This window comes from Lepeophtheirus salmonis, chromosome 12 (genome assembly GCF_016086655.4).
Source record: "Lepeophtheirus salmonis chromosome 12, UVic_Lsal_1.4, whole genome shotgun sequence".
In the NCBI taxonomy this organism is placed as follows: domain Eukaryota; kingdom Metazoa; phylum Arthropoda; class Copepoda; order Siphonostomatoida; family Caligidae; genus Lepeophtheirus; species Lepeophtheirus salmonis.
In genome coordinates, this window is record NC_052142.2 from 11358440 (window position 1) to 11380692 (window position 22253).

The 22253-nt window shown below is 30.7% G+C and overlaps 1 protein-coding gene and 1 long non-coding RNA gene across 14 annotated transcripts in view; one reads left to right on the forward strand and one right to left on the reverse strand.

The window, feature by feature from the left end:
* LOC121127193 (uncharacterized) overlaps window positions 1–22253 on the forward strand; it is a 101935-nt gene that overhangs the window by 5602 nt on the left and 74080 nt on the right. The window lies entirely within an intron of this gene.
* LOC139906784 (uncharacterized) lies at window positions 1396–22232 on the reverse strand. The gene is made up of 3 exons (XR_011782729.1): window positions 6302–22232; window positions 6111–6236; window positions 1396–6047 (listed from the first exon to the last, which is right to left on the reverse strand). It is a non-coding gene; the product is annotated as an uncharacterized lncRNA (long non-coding RNA).

The window sequence follows — 22253 nt, forward strand, 5'->3', positions numbered from 1 at the left end:
TGCACAATATCAATTTTTGATATCCTTATTTTCCTTGCATAAGTGCATATCCTAATCCATGTAGTCTTGATGCATCGGCCGCTATGATACTTTGTTCTTTGTATCATAGTGAGTGAGGGTTAGTGATGTACATAACATATTTTTTCTCCTTGGAATACCTTTGAGTGATCAGATAACTATTGGAATACATTTATGGAACTCCATAATCTCCGTAATTAACTCAGGAAGTACAACATCCTTCGAAAACGGAGTTAATTGGGTTGGTAGCCAAAAAAGTTCGAAGCTGTGAAATATTCATAGGTTCAGGGAATTTAATTATTGCTTCAATTTTACAAGGATCCGCTTTAACGCCGTTTTTTCCTAGTATGAGACCCGTAAATTTGACTTCTTCTCAAATTTATATCTCATTTGGATTCAACCTCATCCTATTTTCTTTACATCTCTTTATAACTTTGTCCAAGATGTCCTTGAATTATTCCCATGTCTCTCCATATCCCAAAATATCATCAACTATTATATGAATATTTTCATACCACTCATTGCAGAGTCACCTATGGGCCAATATTCGTCTCTTGAAGCGTTTAAACCCGTGGATCTCTTGTAAATTGGTTTCTTCCACAAGAAGTTAGAAATGTGGTTAAAGCTTGCTCTTTTCATCCAAAGGAACTCACCAGTAGCTTTTGATACATCCAGAGGGATGAGTGTGCCCTTGAAAAAATAGCATTTGGTCTTTGGTTTGGTATATGAAAAGGGTGAAATATTCTATCTACACATATGTTAAATTGTCTATAAATCTTTCAATTCTCATCTCACCCGGAGTCTTCTTAGGAACGATATGCATGGTTCTTATCCATTCTATAGGTTTCTCAACTGATTCAAGAATTCCTTAAATTTCCATTTTACAAGGTACTTGCATTTATTTAATTGAGAGTCAGCCTCACTGAGTCCATGCTCATAAAAAGCTAATTTAGCTATGATAGTGTGAGCTTTAATTGGGATACCTGTAACCTTATTATTCATTTCACTAACACTTGCTATATACATTGCTAGGTGATTGCATCCTTGTCCAATCTTCCAATCAATAGTCTAGATAGGTTTGTATATTTGTTCGCCCAGATTTGCATTCTTCTCGTCTTTTCTAACCATTATTATTGTTATTTAATTCCTAATTAAACAATCCCACAAAATCTCGGAATTTTTATTCTTATAAATAATTTTCTTCTTTTCCGACTGTGCCTTGTAGTATAATGTATGAATATCACTGCTATTATTTACATATGTAGTGACACAATTAATATAGTGATGTGATGTTCTAATTATAATTATCAAAACTATACACTCTTTAAACTTTTCATCTGCATCGTGAAAATAGCATTAGGGAGGATTTTTATTATAAAAATTTATTTTCATTTTCTGCCCGTTTTTTTTTTTTGACATTTACCTATACATTAATAAATTATATATATTAGATGACTCCTGAAGTAATTTGTACTACAGGGTCCTCGCCAACAGTGGGGCCATAGGGAGGTATGACCACAAACTTCTTTTCAATGTATATAGTAATTATATTTCTTTTGGAAATAGCTAATAGTAATACATAAATTTGAATCTGGGTCAGACATAGGCTCAAAAAAACAAAAAAATATTTAGTTCCTGATAACTGACACAAGCCAACAGTATAACATAACAAAACAGTTTATATATTGTATCACCAATATTTTAATCCTGATATTAACTATAAATCGTGGAATCAATTCATATTAATTTAGTGTTGGGGTTTAGCGTTCTGTACGTTTGTCTTTATATTTTATCATTTCACTCAAAATATGAGTGTGACACAAAAAGTCTTGTTGATATTGTCAGTTCATTTGAGAGTGTCCATTTTTCTACATTGATTTAGCAGTAGATAAAACAATACAAATAAATTAATTCAATTTAAATATGTAATTTTCAAATGGTTTGAAAGATCACAAATACGTCCATTGAAGATAAAAACTTTATAACTATTTTTTTTTTCCATAGGAATATAGTTAATTACCACATATAAATGAATTAGTTCACACGTAGAGTCACACAGTGTGCATAAGATATGAACAAAAAAGATTGAAAATTAATTTACTACCGAGACACAGAGGGAAGCACTAGTAAAGGTTCGAGGCGAGCACAATACAGTCTATAATTATGATAAATTAATAAAGTATGTAGATATATCATATTCATAAAATAATATATACTTTCATGGACGAGGTCCCCATCTTCATTTATAAATCTAGTAAATCCTTGATGTAAGTTGAGATTACCAAATATCTTCATTGCCTTTTGCAGAAGAAAATGAATGCATATGACTGCCAATGATTATTCGCAATGGACCCATGTACTAGTACTTTCTGTGATTACTTCCAAATACCTTGAAACCTACGTATTATGGTTTGAATAATTGTGATTGTCTAGCTTGTTTACTCTTTTATTTCTAATTTCTCAAAGCCGGATACAACGTTAAAATTCCACTACCATACCTATATAACTAAGAAGAAGTAGCATTCCCTTTATTATTATAGAAGGCAAAAAAATGTCAAAGTAAAACTGTACAAGGCAAAAACAGCAGAAGGTAAAAGCATGACAAGGCGAAAACTTCATAAGGCAGAATACATACAGGGCAGACACGTCCTGAGGCGAATTCTATTGACACTGTTGTCATCATTAAAGCTTTAAAGTAAGTAACAAAACGAGCTCGAAAATAATAAACAGGTGAAAACTGTCTTGTTTGGATTTTTTTCCTGCCGGGGCATTATCTGGTTATTACTCCCATAATAATTACTCTAGCTATAAACTAGAATGCACTCGTGTATTAATAGATTTGCGTAACTAGTGTAGAAAGTAGAATACTGAATATATTCTAATTCTAGTATTAATAAGTAACTATTAAGTATAGTTTAGTTATTTTAGTAATAAATTATATTAGATGATAAGATGAATGTATGGGAGTCTTCCGAGAATGGTCGCCTTTGAGAGCTCTACAACTTGTCCTTTAAGGGAGCGGATGAACTTTTTGACCATATCAAGAGTAATTTTAGAGAATGACTGCTAGTAAATTGACCCGAACAAGTACTTTATGGCTTTGCTTTCCAACTGTCGAATGATACCTACTGTAATATTAGTCTACATGATTTTCATGTTATGGAGTAGTTCAATTCTAAAACTCACGAGGAGGTACTTGAAGAGGATGAACTGTTTTTTTTCTTCTCTGACATGGCTTCAAAATTCAAGGCTCCATCTCTAAATCCTTCATGCAATAATTTGTTGGTGTCTCTGTGGAGATGGAGAAATTGATGGAAATTCATTCGGAGTTAAATTGGAAGTTAGTACAGCTCAATACTGGTCTGCATAGTTAATGCTCGTTTCTTTAGCCGGAAAAGATGGCAAATAGATCCAGGGACTACATGTGACAGATAATGATGGAACCTGAGAGACGAAGCTATAGAAGAGGCCGATATTGAATTCAGAATATATTACAATTCTATTCCACTTTATTAAGATCAAATTGCAAAGCTCACAATTTCCACAACATAACTAAGCATTCTATTGTCTGGCTTGTTAACCAAGGCACATAAGTTTAAGGAGGCTAACTTGCGAGTATAGGGCCGGAATAACAGATCATCATGATATATGCTACCACTTATATGAAGTTCAGACTTAATGAAATTAACAACCAGTCTCCTTATTTTTTGAAAATAATTTTAGTATTATAATTAACTAAATATTTAACTTTTTAAAGACTAGAATATGATATAATATAAGATATTGATAAACGAAAAAATACGTGTTACCGTATACAGTATTAATAAATGAATGAATTAATAGGAAAAACAGTATCTACCAAAAAAATATGAAAAATACTGGGAATACTATCTTCTCAGGCTAAAAGTCGTGTTTTGCTACTTGTTTAATTCTTTAGATGAAAATAATACTATTATTGAAAAGGGGCCGGCTTTTTGCAAGTTGCAAACTGAATATATATTTGTTTTTATTTTCTAAAGTTGTTCTTTTTATTATTTCATTCTGGAATAGGGAACATAGGTATTGATAAACTATATAGTGTAAACACGAATGCGTTTGCTCAGGAATGACGTAGAGTAACCTGTATGAGTTATAAATGTAAGTCTTTTTAGACTCAGAGTAGAATTGAGGATCGACACCGCAGTAATTCCTGCCTATATCATTTCTAGATACGGAGTGGGGTTTTCGTTTATTTCCTTAATCTCATAGCTTCTTGCAGCTAATTAATTTTATAATTATTCCTTAAATTGTCAGGAATACCATGTTCATTTTCGGTTTCTTTTATTTTTAAATACCGGTGGAACATGTTAAATGCATCATTGATGATAATCAATTATATTCCAGTTTATTTCCATTTGCCCCTATCCCATTGTGACAGATGCTTGTAGCTGATATAATTAAACGTCTTGACAGCTAAGCTGCATCCCTCCAATTGTTAGGTTTTTAATATGTCCAAAATGCTTCTGTTGAGGATCATAGGATATTATTTTCAAATCACTTGTAAATCAAAATATATCCATCCTATAGACTTAGTAGAAGTGGTAAATAACTAGGATTGTACAAAATATAACCTACCACTGGTTCACCGTAAAATGATTTTATTAAAAAAGGTTGCGGAAAAAATCTTTGGAGTAATATCATTCTGTACATGATGATTGTTAGACAGTAACGTTAAGAGTAATATCATCGTGAAGCATTATCGTTGTAAGCAATATGATTGTGGGTAGTGTTGTATCGGTTCTTATCTAGGATCGAGGACCGTTGTGCAATTCAATCCCATTTTTCAGTCCTTAAAGAAGGCTAAATAGGTACCTCTTGACGTTAATGAGGGTGTTTTTCCTTTTTTTTAAATTATTCTGTTATATAATATAATAAATTATTTAACTGAATAACATTATAATATGCAGGTATTATATTGTCCCAAAATACACCCCAGCTCTCAATTTGTACAAGTGAAGAGATGGCCCCAAGGTAGTTTAAGCTCCACCACTGCCATGTTTCTAAGGTCGAAGAACCCTTCTAATATACTATAATTAAAGTTGATAATATTGTAGAGAAAAACGCGTGCAAGGAGAAGGCTGGAAAAAGAAATATGGTATCATTGTTTAAAATACTGATTTGATTATCATCTAACGAAAGTATTTATTAGCAAAATGTTTAATGTAGATATACCACGTATAATTGACTTAAACGATTCTTATCCGTTACAGTAGATTTGAATACGTCACACTACATGAAATTGTAATTCATTATTAACCTTATTCTCGGAATAATAGTTAATGAAACGACAAAGTAGAGTATTTCGAAATATGTTTGAAGTTCCAAGTTTAAAAAAAGAAGACTTTAATTAAATATAATCTATATACTAAAAAACATACCATCATACATTTATGTTAAATATACAAAATTAAACAATTGGAATCATATAACTAATAACAATAAATTATATATACAGAATATTGAAATAATAGATTGATCCAAATTATATTTTCTTGTTCTGACATCGGAATCCAGTTAAATATATCATAACTTTAGGTTGCAAAACACAAGCGAGACGTGGAGTTTAATTAAAAAGATAATCACACCTCTTCTTCATGTGGAAGTTGATATAAAAATTGTGCACAGGATAGATATATCTCTACCGATGAGATCTAACTAAGTATTAATAATAAAGTAAATGTCAAAATAATAAAATTAGACAATAAATATACTAATAAAAAAATGTTAGAAATAAATCCATCTTAAAGATTTAGAGCAAAAGCTAATTATGTAGTAATGTCCGGCAATATTACTCCCTATTAAGAGCATCAAAAAAAGATATTTTCTCCGTTATTTATGCTTATATAACAACATACTATTATCATGAAGGATATACACAATTGCTAATTAATATGCAACTACCCCCGTTGTTGTGATATTTAAGCAGTTCTTTTTGGCTTTTATGAGTTTTCTGAACACAATTTCTTGGAGCCTATCAACCATAGCTAATCCTTAAGTGATAAAAAAAGTAATATTTATTGACTATGTAATATTGGAAAACCTAATTATCATACCCAAGTCTTTAAGTGAGGAAACTAGTCCCAGACAAACTAATTGCGAACCATCCAAAGCTACTACCCCCGTTGTTGTGCCCATTTAAGCAGTTGTTTTTGCCATTTAATGAGATGTGTATCATAATTCTAGATATATTTAGCTAAAGTAGAATCATATTTTATGGTTAGATTAAAAAAAATTGAATACTTACTGTTAGACATCAGTACCAACATCCTCCATTAATTGAATGATGGTTCATCGGGAAGAGACGGATATACCCGTGTATTTCTCCATAAGTTTTTTGAACGTAGATGATTACCAATGTATAAGGGTATAAGCATCTTTGTGAGATCAGAGTTAAAGTCTGACTTGATGTATTCATCATTAACTTGATTTTTTTAGATGAATATCCATGCTCTTGATATGAGATGAGGATAATGAGAGGCGTGCAATTCTAGACAGGGTACTAAAGGCACATTTATATCGATAAATCTGACAAGCCATCTGTTTCTCATCCGGTAAGTATATTCCAAATTCCTGTGCCTCCATTTTCATAAATCTAGACAGAAGGCGACGTTATTTTAGGCATTTTATTCAGTTCTCTATCAACTATCAGCATCTAATATTATATTAATATTGAATAATAAAGGCGGGAATGATAACGTTTTTGATAGAAGAATATGAATACTATTAAAACAATGATGCCTTGCGTATTTATTCCTTCCTCCTCGCACGCTTTTCTATTCTTACTAAAATTATCACCTTTTACTATAATTGGCCCCAACCACGGGTTGTGAAACAAGAAATCTGTTTGATATTTTCATCTTTAACGTTTTAATAAAAACAAAGGAAAAGTTTGTATACTCTTTTGTTGTCATATATAAAAACATTGATAAATGAAATGAAAAACAATTTTTAAACACTGGAGTGAGCTCAAAGTCTTACATTGGAATACTTTCAATTTAAAAAATTAATGTAAATATTATTACATTATGGGGCTGGGGTGTATTATGAGATATTATAAGGGTTGTTTGATGCTCGGGGAAGCAGCAGTGGATAAATTTAACTTTTCTCCGGAGTCAGCAGTTCCCCTAAACAAACTGTTAAATATATTTTAAACCTTTTTTAGGTTTGAGAAAAACTTTTGAGTAAGAAAAAAATTATTAACTGCAATAAAAGTTGTAGACTCTGAACAAAAACTTTATGGTGATTTGATAAATGTGCTTCATTTTATATACGATCATCCAATCTTGAGAAAACTTCATATAAAGGTTAAAAAGCAAATATTATTCGGGTGTCGGAGGAAATAATTATTAAAACCAACTCCATCTCATATTATCTTTCCATAAGAATGAGTATTGTCATCCTTGAGTAAAACTCAACGTGGAAAGGATATATTTTGGAATTTTATTTTTTGAAACAAATTCATTATGATCATTTTTTTTTCTTAAATATAAAAAAAATTAACTTTCTCTATTCTGATTAACATAGTACAAGGTTTATTTACCAAAAATGAATTAAGTTATAATATAAATACTGTGACCGGTATTTTTGTCGCTAACATTCCTCCCCCCTTTACATTTTTTACGCTGATAATTTTTCCTCGAGGAGATTTTGTTGCATGACATCATCGCCGCCGTTTTGTGTTTTGTATTATTGGTTCGAACTTTACAGTTTTATTTCGATCAGATTAATTAAATAGATTAGAAGAAGATTAAAGGAATAATAATAAAGAAGTAATCCGTAATCTTATGCTGTTTATTAATTTAATATTATAAGGAGAAGGAATAAGGAATCATGGACCTGGGAAATTGAGTCTATTTCGAAAGGACTCATTGACTTGTAGCACGTTAATGAACCATAGTTAAGGCCTTAGTTGAGGTTTGAAGAAATGGGAAAAAATCCATCCATAGAATTAAAGGAATGTAGTCTGGAGCACTATATACATAGAAAGTGCACGTCTTTTCAGAAAATACATAGGGTGACATAAACAATCTTTAGTATATCTACATAGAATTAAAAACTGCCTGATTTGATAAAAGATTTGTGTATTTGTGAATCTAACTCATGTATTCATGAACAACGTTCTTTTGCCAAAAGGAATCCATATATTTGTCTCCTTGCCTCTTTATTCGTTAAGGACTCCTAAACGAGGTTCGACTGGCTCTCATCCTTATTTAATATTTTACATGATGATAGTAAAAAAGTTCAATCCTTAGAGTATGCTTTTTAGTGACCAAGGACTGACACAAAGAAATGGAAGAGGTCATATTATTTTATATCGTGATCTTTCAAGTCTCAAATGATAATATATACTTTTATCAATTTATGAATTATTTCTTGACCTAAGAGTGATACTGATGGATGATTGACTAAAGGAGTGTTCGATAAAGTCTTAACTAAATAATAATTGTTTCCTCCATTTATGGATTTGTGTTAGGATTATGTTTTTATTATTATTCAAAAAACATTAGATTTTATAATTTTTACAGGCCTATTTTATTTGAGAATAATTATCATGCTACATACAAAAAATTGTACTTATTATGTGTATTTCAGAATACTGACCAATTTAAGAACTTACTTAAATTATTATTATATTTGACCATATTATTTATATATATATATGTAACTGTAAGAAACTAAATAAATATTCACTTTTAATTTGAGTAAAACTATTAATTTTGTGGCTTATATTTTTTAAAAGGCTCTTTTCTTTGACCAATGTACTTTACCTATTAATTTCCAAGGGTTGACTTTTGACGAACAAATTAAACATTTGTACGAATAATATCCAAGAAGTTGCTGAAATAGTGACCGTTTTCACATTTTGATTTCAATATTTCACGTTATTATCTTGCTCTTTGATAATCTACTGTAGCAGAAAACATCCACCAAAAATCCACCTAGCAAGGAATTTGGAGGCACAAGACATCCGTTCTACTTTAGTTTCATAAACTTTAGGCTTGAACTTGCACTTATGTTACATATAGGTAACACTTATAACAAATCATTTTGAGCTACAAAAAAAGTCGACATAACTCAAAATTTAAAGAGCATAAAATTAAAAGTGTAGAATTGCATAATTACTAAATGATTTTTCTAGGTGAAATTAGTTTCTTTAATAACATATAAAAAAAAAAAAAAAATACAATAAAATCAAATAGACTTTTTTGAAAAAAGCAACTTTTGTAGAAATACACATAATCTGCTCTCATATATTATTTATTATTTAAAAAATGGGGCATTACAATTACATGTATTCACTCAAATTTGTGGAAATTAATTAATTATTTAAGAAAAGAAGAATTAATTGCTAAAAAGTAGATATAGAAACAGGTGATAGTACTTGATGATAGGAAATGTGCAAAGACATAAGTGGAAGCCTCCAACACCATGTATTAAATTACAATACAATGGAAAAAATAGAGAAAAACATTGCCTTAAATCTTAACAAATTTTAGTATCAGTTATGTTTATGTACGTTATGTGTTTTTTTATTTTAATCATTAAAACAGTATATATATGTAATCGTTATTTGAGAAAATGAAGGATATAAAATCCTTTTATTTAAATATTTAATTTATATGAGTGATAATTAATGACTTGAGAATAAAAACATAACAAAACTTAAGACAATATAAACTATGTAGATGATACATAAATAAAAAAGAGATAAAATGTTGTATTTCTTTTCAAATAAACAATGATCCAAATAAAGTTGACAAAATAACCCCCTTGATTCAGCATGATCGAAGGATACTGAGTTCCAAGATGGGAAAAAATGCTTCTGAAGAGTGATATAGAAAATTCAGGAAATATAAAAGGAGTTCACTGATTAAGATATAGTCGAGCATGATAATTTTACCGACCATCTGGGATAGAAATATTTTAAAGTAGTTTGTCCTGATAAGATTCTTTGGTTATTTCCAGCTTGAGAAGAAAGTCAAGGCGGAGTATACAAAGAATGAACGAATCAGTAGTAATATCGTAATAACTAATATAAATAAAATATATATTACACAATGGGATAATACTGGGGCTATGTGAGAGGGATTCAAGCAAAGAGATGCACCTTCGTGAGCTATTTAATTTCCATTGACAGTAACAGTAGATACGATAGAGAAATATGAGGCTACCTACCATCTTTCATGATTCATCAATAAATAATCCTTTCTTTCTATCGATAGAGTTTCTTCCATTTCTTCAAGCCTCAACTAAGGCCACTACTATGATTCATTAACCTGTCATTAGGATAGTGAAGTTAAAAAGGGAAAAATGGTCTACTTTGTAAAAAGTAATAAAAGATATAAATTAATATGGTAAAACAAAAATATATAATAATAATTTAGGTATTGAAGTTATTAGTTTTCTGAATTACACATAATAACTACTTTTTTTTGTATGTAACGTGATTATTAGATAGAAAAAATATTTTTTGGTGATTTCTAGTTGGAGAGTGAAATCGAGCTGGAGTCTGAACTAGTTTTAATAGAATAAATTACACAACGGGATAAGACTAAGGTCAAGTGAGATTAATCCAAGAAAAGAGATGCACCTTCATGAAATATCTTAGGACAACGGCTATGATTCATCAATAAATATTCCTTTCTTTTTATCGATGGAGTTTTTCCATTTCTTCAAGCCTCAACTAAGGCCACGACTTAGATTAATTAACATACCACAAGTCAATGAGTCTTTTCGAAATAGACTCAACATCCCAGATCCGTGATTCCTTACTCTTTCTCCTAATAATATTAAATATATAAACCGCACAAGATTACAGATTACTTATTTATTATTATTCCTTTTTTCTTCTTCGTCTAGGTATATAATTAATCTGATCGATATACAATAGTAAAGTTCGAACCGATAGTAGAAAAACATAAAAAGGCGGCAAAGATGTCATGCGACAATATCTCCTCAAGGAAAAATTACAAGCGGAAAAAATGTAGTTGGCGAAAATGTTAGGGACAAAATTACCTAGAACAATAAAATACATGTAACTCAATTGGTAGTTATTGCTAACTAATTAATCTGTTCAAATGAGGAATGTTTTTCAAAACTCTAAGGAATTTATTGTTTATTAATTAATTTTAATTTTGAGCTGGTAATATCGCAATAAGTAATCATTAGTTAAAGTATTATTATTTAATTATCATAGAGAAAAATTATCATTTTTTCCATTTATTAAATATAATAAAATAAGATATTGGGTTGGGAAGGGTCAAACAAGTGTATTGTAGTTTTCCGTTCTCAACTTTTATGTTTCTAATACAATATCGGAAATTTGCATTTCAATATTAAATTGTAGCCCATACTACACACTATAATTTTACTACAATTTTATGTTTTTTTTGGGAAAAATTTCCTTTCAAAAATATTGATGGAAAAATCACTCAAATTTTAGCAATAATAAGTATAAATTATTAAAATTTTAGGAGCTACATATCCTTCTTATTTACATTAGGTTACCAATAAAGTCATTTTTTCTTATGTGAGTTCAATCAGGGCTACTAAAAAAAAAGAAAATGAAATAAATATGTATACCGCTATGTCAACAATATACGCTGGTTCCTTCAAAAATTATTTCAAGGCCTTCACTCTAATAGTCATTCACTCTTTTCAATTTCCTTCCTCTCCCTATTATATACACACCCTCTGTCCCTCCCTGGATTTAGACTATAGGATCATATAGGTATGCCCAAGGCTAATAGAAATACTAGGTTAGACCATCATGTAATCGGGCTAGCTAGAATTTTCAATTTGATGTATTGTACCGACTCCTGGGCAAGACAGGCTGATTTTGACGAAACCCGCAACTAATCATAGTCTATGACGTTACCCCTTCTACACATTCACGTCAATGTTGAAAAGTGTGGTCGATGTTAAACATCAGTCGTACACGCGTTATGGTATAACCTTGAATTTCTGTTTACCTTTTTTATTATTAGCCTTTATTGACATTCATTTAAACATATACAATCTTATAATATGAACTAAAAAAAAGAGAGTTTAAATCTTCAATAAAACATTCGTATAAAAATTAACAATATGTAAAATTCCATCGAGGTTGTTTTCTTTTACTGTACGTAATTTATTGACTATATATTGCGTTTTAATAATAATTGCGTCAACTCCTTTTTTCTATATTTGATGTAGATAGGAAATCTTCTTCATCCAGTTGTATATTGAATAATATAATAACCATTTTAATAGCGTCCCCATAAATTTTAGATAAAGATTGCCATTCCCACAAAATATGATCGGTTATTTATTTTGAACATTGACAGAAGAATCAAATTCCCCGTTCGTCATTAAGATACCTGGAAGCAATTTGAGAGTCCGGGATAGTATTCTGTATTTAAACCATATTTCGCACGACGTAAAAAAACCTATTGGTAATCTTAAGGCTTTCTTGTCTACGTTTTTTAACGCTGTGTATCTCCAAATATGTGTTAAATGGTATTAAAGTTTATGTGTAGGTACGTTTTCTCAAGTAAGAACTACTTGTATAACATGATTTCAGTCTAAAAGGGACGAGAGGACATTTTACTGAATATTTTGTTCCAAAAATAGATGAATAAAAGGCACAAGGCATTTTATTTATTAAATAATCTGTCAAGCTAACATCCGCAGCAATATCGGAGTTTATGGTCGACATCAGATTTTTGTTAATGTAACCTCTAGTTAGCATCTTCCATTGTAAAGATAATTCAAACTTTTTACTACTTCATTAGCACCTTCACAAATATTTTTTAAAACGATTTGAGTAAAATGATTGTACTATAAAAATATCCAAAAGTCCTAAATGTGGGCTTTGCTGCAATTCCACGTGGTTTAGCTTTAAAAAAATTCATTTAATTTTATTTTCCATTAGTAGGCATATTCCCATAACTTTTAAACCAATTTAAATTCAGAGATTTCCTTTGAACTTCAGGGAAATGGATGTGATGGATTTCGTTTTTCTATGTGCTATGGACTCTTTGGTGGTTTATGTTTTTTTTTTCTTACTATTTTTAAATAAGAATATTCTCTAGACATAATATTTCCCTATCGTTACTGTTGTTGAAAGGTATAACACGGAGGAAGTGTGTTACTTTAGGAATAACATTAATATTCTATGCCCAATGATCTTATCCCATACTTTTAATTTGAATGAAGAGAAGTAAGAAGTTGTTTTCCTAATTCTCTTACGAACCTCTTTCCTATTAATTTCTCAATTTCCTTCACCTATCCAAGATCCCAAATGTTGTAAATTTGGTTTTTATTTCAAATGAGGCCGAGTATTTCCAAGTAACCCGTTATAAGGGCTAATAATTTAAGCTTTCTCTTCATTTAACCACAGACCAGATAATTTAGAGAATGAATAAATACCTCAAACGTTTTAAATCGTATGCGTAACATAAACACTTTAAATTGGTGTCTGGCAAATGAAAGCCTTTTATTCACTCTCTGTGATCTATTTCTTGTATTAACCCATCAAGGCATATAACAAAAAGAATTGGCTACAGAGTATCTCCCTGACAACATCCCTGTTGTTCGAAAAATATTCGTATTCGTTTTTGTATTTAATCATTGTACATGTATGTGCTAAGATAACTGCAACCATTCGTTTTATTTAATCACTAAACCCTTTTCGGTATAGTGTTTTTATTATGTACTTATGAGATAAAGTATCAAAGGCCTTGGCTAAACCCACTGCCATCACTGTTAAGTCACTGTTAGACTTCACAAGAGTCTGTAGTGTAAAAGGTATACTATCCATGATCTTGTTATGTATAATCCATGTATAATTTTACTTATAACGTTTTTATGTGATTAGAGACGACAAATGAAAATTTTTTGTACAAGTAATTTTGCATAACAAGAGTACTTTTTTTGTTTCGAAGCAATGCCCTCTGAAACGAAGTCAGGGAAAATACCTACACTAAGAACCTTTTCATAATAGAAGAACAAAATCGGAGCAATATATTTCTTATTAAATTCAAAGGTAAAACTGGATGGACCAGGAGCTTTATTTAATTTTGCATTTTTATCAATAGCACTTATAATTTCTTCTATTGAAAGATGACCCTTAACTATTTTGTTATCTTCATTTGATAGTGAAAGTTCTTAATCAGACCTACATTGGAAGTCTTAACAGAAAGTAGCATTTCTTAAATTGTATCTCACACATATTGATGTATGTTAGCAGTCGATACATATTGGAGTAAAAAGACAACATCTCCTTGCAATCTAATTTAGGATAATTTGATTCCATATCATTCTTAAGTATGATTAATAAGTTAAACTTTGATTAGATTTCCAATAGAACAAGGGTATTCGATTTTTGGGTGTAGTTTTTTTAATCAATAGTGAAACACCTCTTTTTGGATGTAAGAGAGACCTATGAAACGCAGAAAATGAAGAGTAATATTCTGGCAAGCAAAGTGATTCTCTAAACTGCACATCATTTCAAATAATATAATAATATTAGGAGTTACTAACAAATTTAATAATCTAATCAATGTTTTTTCTCCCCAAACTCTGAAAGGAATTGTAATTTAAAGATAAAAAAGAGATCATAATTTTCTAAATAGCTTTTGAGGTTGCTCATTACCTTCTGTTGCCATTTGAGATTTTGAAGCAAGTCTTTTTGTATTGGAGGCAAATCTTGATCTACACAAAATAATATTTTCTTCAGAAATATCAAGTTGGTTTTCTTGATTTTCTTGATGAAATATTCCTTTTGGTTGGTCTTTCAATATTGCAACTTCAATTTCTTTATTAATTTCTAATTCCTCTGGCGAACTCGTACTGAATTTCTCTAAGCGTGGAGAATCCAAATTTTTACTTTGGTACTTATTAATTGGAATAAGTTGTTCTATCTCCTTGATCCTACCTTGAGATAATAATTCCCCTTCGTACTCATCTTGAGTCACACTTACGTAATCATTAATTCAGCTGCTTTATCAGGTAATTCAGTGTGAATATCTGAATAGTAGGATACTTGAGCCTCAGTTTCTTCATCAATTGCATTAACACAGTTGCTGTCAACCTCCGTGAGTGTTTCTAAAGATATAAGGACACTTTCATTTGGATTATTAGCATTTTTACTAGTAGTTGTAGTAATTTCCTTATTGGCTCTTTCCCGGAGGCTAGTAGACGTTTGAATGAAAACAGGTATATATTCCAAAATCTAACTCCTTTTGCCGTAGCAATTAATCCTAAAATGACCAAAATTGAAGCATTTTTGACACTGCTAGCGGACTCCATTAAACCTTAAGTTAACCAAGTTGCCATTAACAGGAATAATTTGAGTTATATTCGACGGGTCTCCAATAAACTCAAAGATGTAGTTGGATAATTTCCAAAGAGACTGGTAGTTTCTGAACTTTTTTTCAGCTTCACTATCATCTGGGTTAGATTCTGGGTACGAATTAATAAGTTCAGAAAATCTTCCTATCTAATCCTCAAGTGTTTTTTTTATCATCAACCCTCTTAAACGTGTTTACTCCAGTAATTTTGAATTTTTTCCTGATATCAAGGTCAAAGTTTGCAATATCTTTTATCCTCATGCATACAGATTCCATTTGACCATTGCGACCTTCAATTTTTGTGGCAAAGTTATTTTTAAGTGCTTGCAAACGGAGACACACGTCCATGCAGTTTTTGTGTAGAAAAAGATGCCTAGCCAAAACCATAGCATAGGGAACGCGGAACTAATTGTGAATAAAATGTTCATTCAACCTTACCCAGAGGCAGTTAAGATGAATAAGTGGAAGAAGAGAGACAACAGGTCCAGAAATGCAGATTTTACAGTCCAAGATCCTACGTCTTCCAGATATTAAAGGATTTTCCAAAACAAGATTTGTTTAACGACTAAAAAGACACACACAAAAAAAAAAACTAGTTTCAAAACGGGCTATGTCCTTAGATATGTTATTTTAAATAATAAGAACACTTGACACGTTTAACAAAAAAAAAAGAAGTTATTTCTATTAACCATGGATGTACCCAAGCAATACCAGAAGAAAATGACAAGAGACAAAAAATAATAATAATCAGACAGGTGCAATCCCATTTTATTCTTGTGAAGTTATATTTTACCGATATAATTGTGTTTTTCCTTTGGGCATTGGAAACTCTTATATTGTTGTTCTTACCCTAAAATGCTGGAGAAAATTACCCGTAGGAAGACTGGAAAGTATAGGCGAGTCCTGTATCTTAATTTCACCTTGAAATGAGGATGGATTCTTCTTCAGAGTCCTCATACAACGGAGGGATTCAATAAGTCAAATTTAACGTCCAAGTCTTTTACATGAAAAACAATTCATTTGATGAGTAGAAGATCTAATTCAAGAGGGAAGCCCCTCTTATTTTCATATGGTGGCATTATAGTCAAGACTCCCCATTCATCAAATGTATCCCTCATTCAGTCATTTATTTTGTAGAGACAGCGACAGGATTCGGGATCCCTGTCTTCATACGATTAAATAATTAAAAAATTAACTGGATTCCCCAAACAAGTATTGAATTATTGCTGAAAAATATATAATACAGATGCCATTGAAATTATATCGTTGAAGATATATATTATATCGTATAAAAGAGCAATTGCTTCAGCTAGGCATCAAAGTCAAATCAAGAAAATGGATAATAAGAATCAAGAATTCTTTGAATACATTAATATTATAGTTTTTCTTTTTTATCAGGATGAAAACTGGGTGTTTCTAAACTTTCTTTAAGCCTTGAATTTAATGAGGATCTATATATTACTGCATGTTGGAATATTGTCAATGTTAGTTCACCTCACGTGGCGATTGAAAAGCGAGATTCTTCAAAATTTCCAGCTATAAGTCTTGATGATGGAAGTATGATTTTTCAAATTGATACAATGATGGGGAGGCTATGGACAAAAGCAAATGTCTATCTATACAAACAATGCTTTGTGTACGATTGTTTGCCTAAAATCGTAGAATACTTAGTCAAAGAAAAATGATTTAAGGTATGTCATTCTAGAAAAGATTGGCACAGACAAACTAGTGCGGAGGGTTGGAGCTTACAGACAAATGGGAGGAGGAAACTATAGTGCCCGCAAGTTTATGGGGCTTAGAAGATTGTTAAATTAAAATCATTATCAATGTTATCACTAATGATTTTAAGGACATAAAATAATGCTTTGGATGATATTGTAGTATATTTTAGCAAAGCCAATTCAATAAGATTCTTGAAGTCATCGCTGAAGATTCATTACAATCAATTGACAAAGAGGACGCTTAAGCTTCCCTATGTGACTGGATATTTTGCCATAAATGTAGCACAAAGCCTCAATTGCGAGCGTTCCATTCTTTTTCTCATTTAGTCGACAAGTACTAACTAAAGTCAATGTCCGAATTGATGATAATAATCCAAACTATGTTAGAAAGAATCAATAGAGCTGGTCTTGTATGTCTATCCGATTTACTTCTTGGAAATCCTTTTCCCTCCTTTTATTCCTCTCTCTTCTCTTTGAGTTTACCACGGGAGTACTATCGAGAGGGAGACCCCACTCTTTCTACATGTTTTTTTATACACTAGTAGACATTCACTTAATATATTCATCGTTTAATGTTCCACAATGTTCCCAAATAAAATTATTTTCAAATCTTATTCCGATTTGAATAATTTCTATTGTATTAACTTACTAAAAGTTAAGGTTTAGGATATAAATTGTTATCGAATTCTAAGAATTAATCAATCCGTTTTGATACCCCAATACCTATTTTAAAACTCAAATAATCAGATGTTGAGTTTTTCTATTCCTGCTTCCATTGATAAATTGCTGGTGACTCTTTTGATATTTTTCTGAAGGCAAAACAATTAAGCCAGACTAAATTATTTGTTAATAGAAAGTCGAACTTGTTGTTTGCCATAACACTGACATTCCTGGATTTAGTGGAGAATATCTACTGGCATATGGAGTTTTGAATGAAGTAATAGCAAGAAAAAATAGCATAAATTCAAGATGATTACTTTTTTGCTTGAAGTTATCGAGGGCATCTATTATATTCTCTAAAATAAAGAATAACTCCGTTTATCTACTCAAATAGGATAAAATATTTTTCATATTTTGATCTTCTGGTCCAAATTCAATGAAACCAGGACAGCAGCAATGCAGTTCGTGAGATCTAAAAATGAAAAATTGATATTATTGTATATCATGTATAGTATATTTAGAGTTGTGGAGTCGGAGTTTAAAAAATATTATAAGACTCCACAAACATGTAATAACTGGTAAAGTGTGACTCAATCATCAGAAATAGTTATAATTACAAACATTTGATGATAGTAAATAAAAGGACACCATGACAGAGCGGGATTTATTATAATGACTAAAGGGGCTGAAACCCTAGAGCCCCGCGCTGCACTTACTACAAAAACTGCTCAATAGGTCCAATGCCCGCCAAACCTCCGCAAAACATCCAGCAGCTTTCTACCCCTACACTATGGGGACCCTGCACATTTTAAATGCGGCTCTGGAGTTTGGAGTTCACCTAATGTCGGATGCAGAAATAACTTGCCATAATAATTCAAATCTTACCACTCTCCCTCATTTATACATGAATCATCTCTAGTAAAAACTTCAGTATACTTTTAATGATAAAATAAAAATAAAAGAAACGTGGATCTACTAAGGTAGTAACCAAAAACAGTACGTTCTCCATCTCTATAGTATTCCCCAGTTTACCATAAGTAGAGCAAAAACAAAAAAGAGCAATGAAAAAGTGTTTTATGAGAAGTTTGCGTACCAGTGAGCCGACCTATTGTAGGGGGTCCCCCTAAGCAATCCGTTAAATGTTTTATTTTTTTAGTAACTGAAAATCTCACCCATGAAGTCTAATTTCCTTTTAATGGACGTATAATTAATTAAGTTTAATCTTTGATTCAATTTTGTCGCTTTTTGCCAAGTTATTAAGGAAGAGTCTTTGCAGACAAATATTTGCTAAAAGTCGCAATACTTTTCTAAAAAAAACACAATAATCGTTCAATAGTAACATTATTTAACATAAGTAATATATTTTTGAGTCACTTAAAGCCTTACCCTTGAAGGTTCGACTGTTTTCGAAATAAGCTTCCATGCCTATTGCAATTATTCAATAACTTGCATCTGATTATAATATATATATACTATGAAGTACCCATATCATATATTTTATATTAATGCTTTAGATAACTTCAGAATTTAGTAAAACCTGTCAATAAACAACATTTCAAGTTCTTCCATCACTTTGCCAATTATAATTAGAAAAAATAGAAATATATTCCTCCTTCAACCATAATAATGATACGTACACATTAAAACTAACTCGCTAATCCTCTTCCTAATTCCTTTTTTTACTTCGTATTCAATACATCTTCTCCCTTCAGTTTTTTTAATCAAACTTCGGAAATTTCCATCACAATTATATATTTTTATATGGCTTGTCTTCTTTTTTTCTTTTTTTTTTGTCTTGCTGATGACAAAGGAGCTGTTCTTTGACGTCCTTACACTATTGGATGCGATTTTTGGCAATAAAAATTTTGTAATTAAGAGGCTAAAATGATTTCAATATTTAGAGGACATGGCAATTTAATATTGTAGTATCAAAGGCCCATATCGTCAACTCTTCCCATATCTTTATTCAAATCAATGTCATTTTAGGACGCTAATAATCCAGGACTTATTCATTTTCTTCAAATTTGAACATTTGGTAAGTCATTGTACCTTGATAACAACTGAGCAAGATAATGGTTTCATATTGTAACCATTCTTCGCTATACAACATTGGTTGAGATGTTATAATTAAGGTTTTGATAAAAAGTCTTTGTTAAACTAAGACTAGAGTTTAGGATCGACTTCGAAGTAATTACTTGAAATGTTTTCACTATGTACGGAGCACGACTTTTTGTTTTTTTTCCTTTCCATCCCTATCAGGGATGCTCAAAGTTACTCTAATAAAAAGTTATGGCAGTTGAGCTGCTCTTTTTCCAAACATTCTTTAAATTGTCAAGGTTACCATTTTAATTTTCGTATATTTTTTTCGCTTAGCATACGATGGATAGCATTTCGAACAATTTAATTATTACCAAAGAAGTTGATTTTAGTCTAAAATGTCTGTCATAATTTTTTTTGTATTTCCCACTTACAAACAAATATTTATTAAGTATATTATGAAATACAATTGCCATAATCGATCGCTATTATTATTCTATTTTATTTGATCAAGATCCTTTTGGTTTATACAAAGGGATGGGGAAATTGTCCACTCAGAGAATGTCATAAATAATTATTAAAATCCGGTTTGTATTTTAGCTGTCCCGTTTATTTGTTATTGGTAATATTTAAAAAATGATTTTTCCTTTCCTTAGCAATTGCCATTATTATTTAATTCCTGAGCAGTGAAAATCCTTTCCTAAAGAGATTCATTTATATTCAAAACCTGAACGTTCGTGTATAATCGTAAAATACGTTGTGTAACCCTGAGAATTTGTTGTAAGGCCTTGTTGTACTCAGGGTAGAATTTGGGATCGACATTGGAGAAATTTCCAAAAATGTCCTTCTTTATATCATTTTCTCCTTCCTCTTTTGTCACAGCTGATAATAGCGGATCTGATGAAACGTCATGAGCATTATTTTTTCTCTTCTCTAGAACATTCTTCAAATTATCTGGGTTACCTTGTAGATTTTCGGTTTCTTGATTTTAATATGCCCATTCTACGCTGGATTTTCATATTTGGTCATCAAGATATAGTAACTATATTTAACGATATATCTGCTTACAAAGATCACTATTAATTATAATTAACTAGCTAAAGGCTACCAGGAGTTGCTCAGGCTAAGGAGGGAGAGGGAAATCACATTGAAAATGGTCAAAGTAATTGAGAAAATTAAAAAATATTAAGAAAATAATTCTACATAATAATAATTGTAATATGAATGTTCGTTATGGTCGAAAAAGATCCTGGTTACTCGAATTCTAATTCTCTTGGATTCTATATCAATCATGTCACCCCCCCCCCTAAAAAAACAAACTCTTATAATCTCTCTTGTAATCTTAGAAGTATTATTATGAATATAGAAAAAAAAATTATTGTGAACTTCAAATAACATACCAACATATATGCATCTAAAAAATTGTATAGATGAGAAGTCCATTTTTTATTTAGTTGAAAAAATTCCCAAATCGAAATTCACGAAGAAAATTTTGCAAAAAAATAGTTAATACCATTTATTGGAATTGTAAAAGAAACAATAACTTACCAATATTTTTTTCGTACTTGCAAAAACAAAAAAGTTATGAAAAATATTCTTGTCGAAAAAATAACACTCGATAACTTGTTCATTTTATAAATATTTGTAATAAAATGTTCTGGAAATTAAAATTACTCTGTCAACATTGCTTCGTCAATGTTTTTTTTTTTTTTCAAAAAGCATTATCTTGTGGCATTTCTTCTTAAAAAACTGAAAATTGACGTTTGGTGAAAAAATGGAAAAAGAAGAGAGAAAAAATTACAGATATTTTAAAAATCAATTTTTATTGGGAAAATTTACGTGCAATCAAATCTCCAGACAAATTTTTACAAACCTTATTCAATTCACTAATCCCATTTTTCTTGGAATTCCTTTTTTCGTACCTGAGATAAACGAAATTGCTTTTTTTTTTTTTTTTTTGCCTTTAACTTTTTAATTTTGTAAAAAATTTAGAAAACGTATTTATTAGTATATTTCTTTTTTGAAACGTCTGTCACTTATTGATAAATAACTCAACCTCCTATCTAGTCTCCTTGGGGTGCCAAAAACGGTTTTTAATTTTGGGTATATCATAAGCCCCACTTATATCACCTCCCCAAAAATTGACACCCCCCCATCTTACCCTATCCAAGCTCAAAAGAGGGTCCCATGGAAAATTTGAACCTCATAGGATCAAAAGTAAGGAAACGCATACAGGACATTTGTACATAAATTCACAATCACTCTTAAATATATATACAGATAAAAGCATTAATGTCTTTACACCTTACCAATATACAATTTCTTAATTTAATTTATTACAATTTTGAGATATATTTTTAGGAAAAAACTGATGTATTATTTATATTACACCAACGATAATTAGAGTAATCTTAATGTGTAATCAGATAGAAAATATCCACTAAAT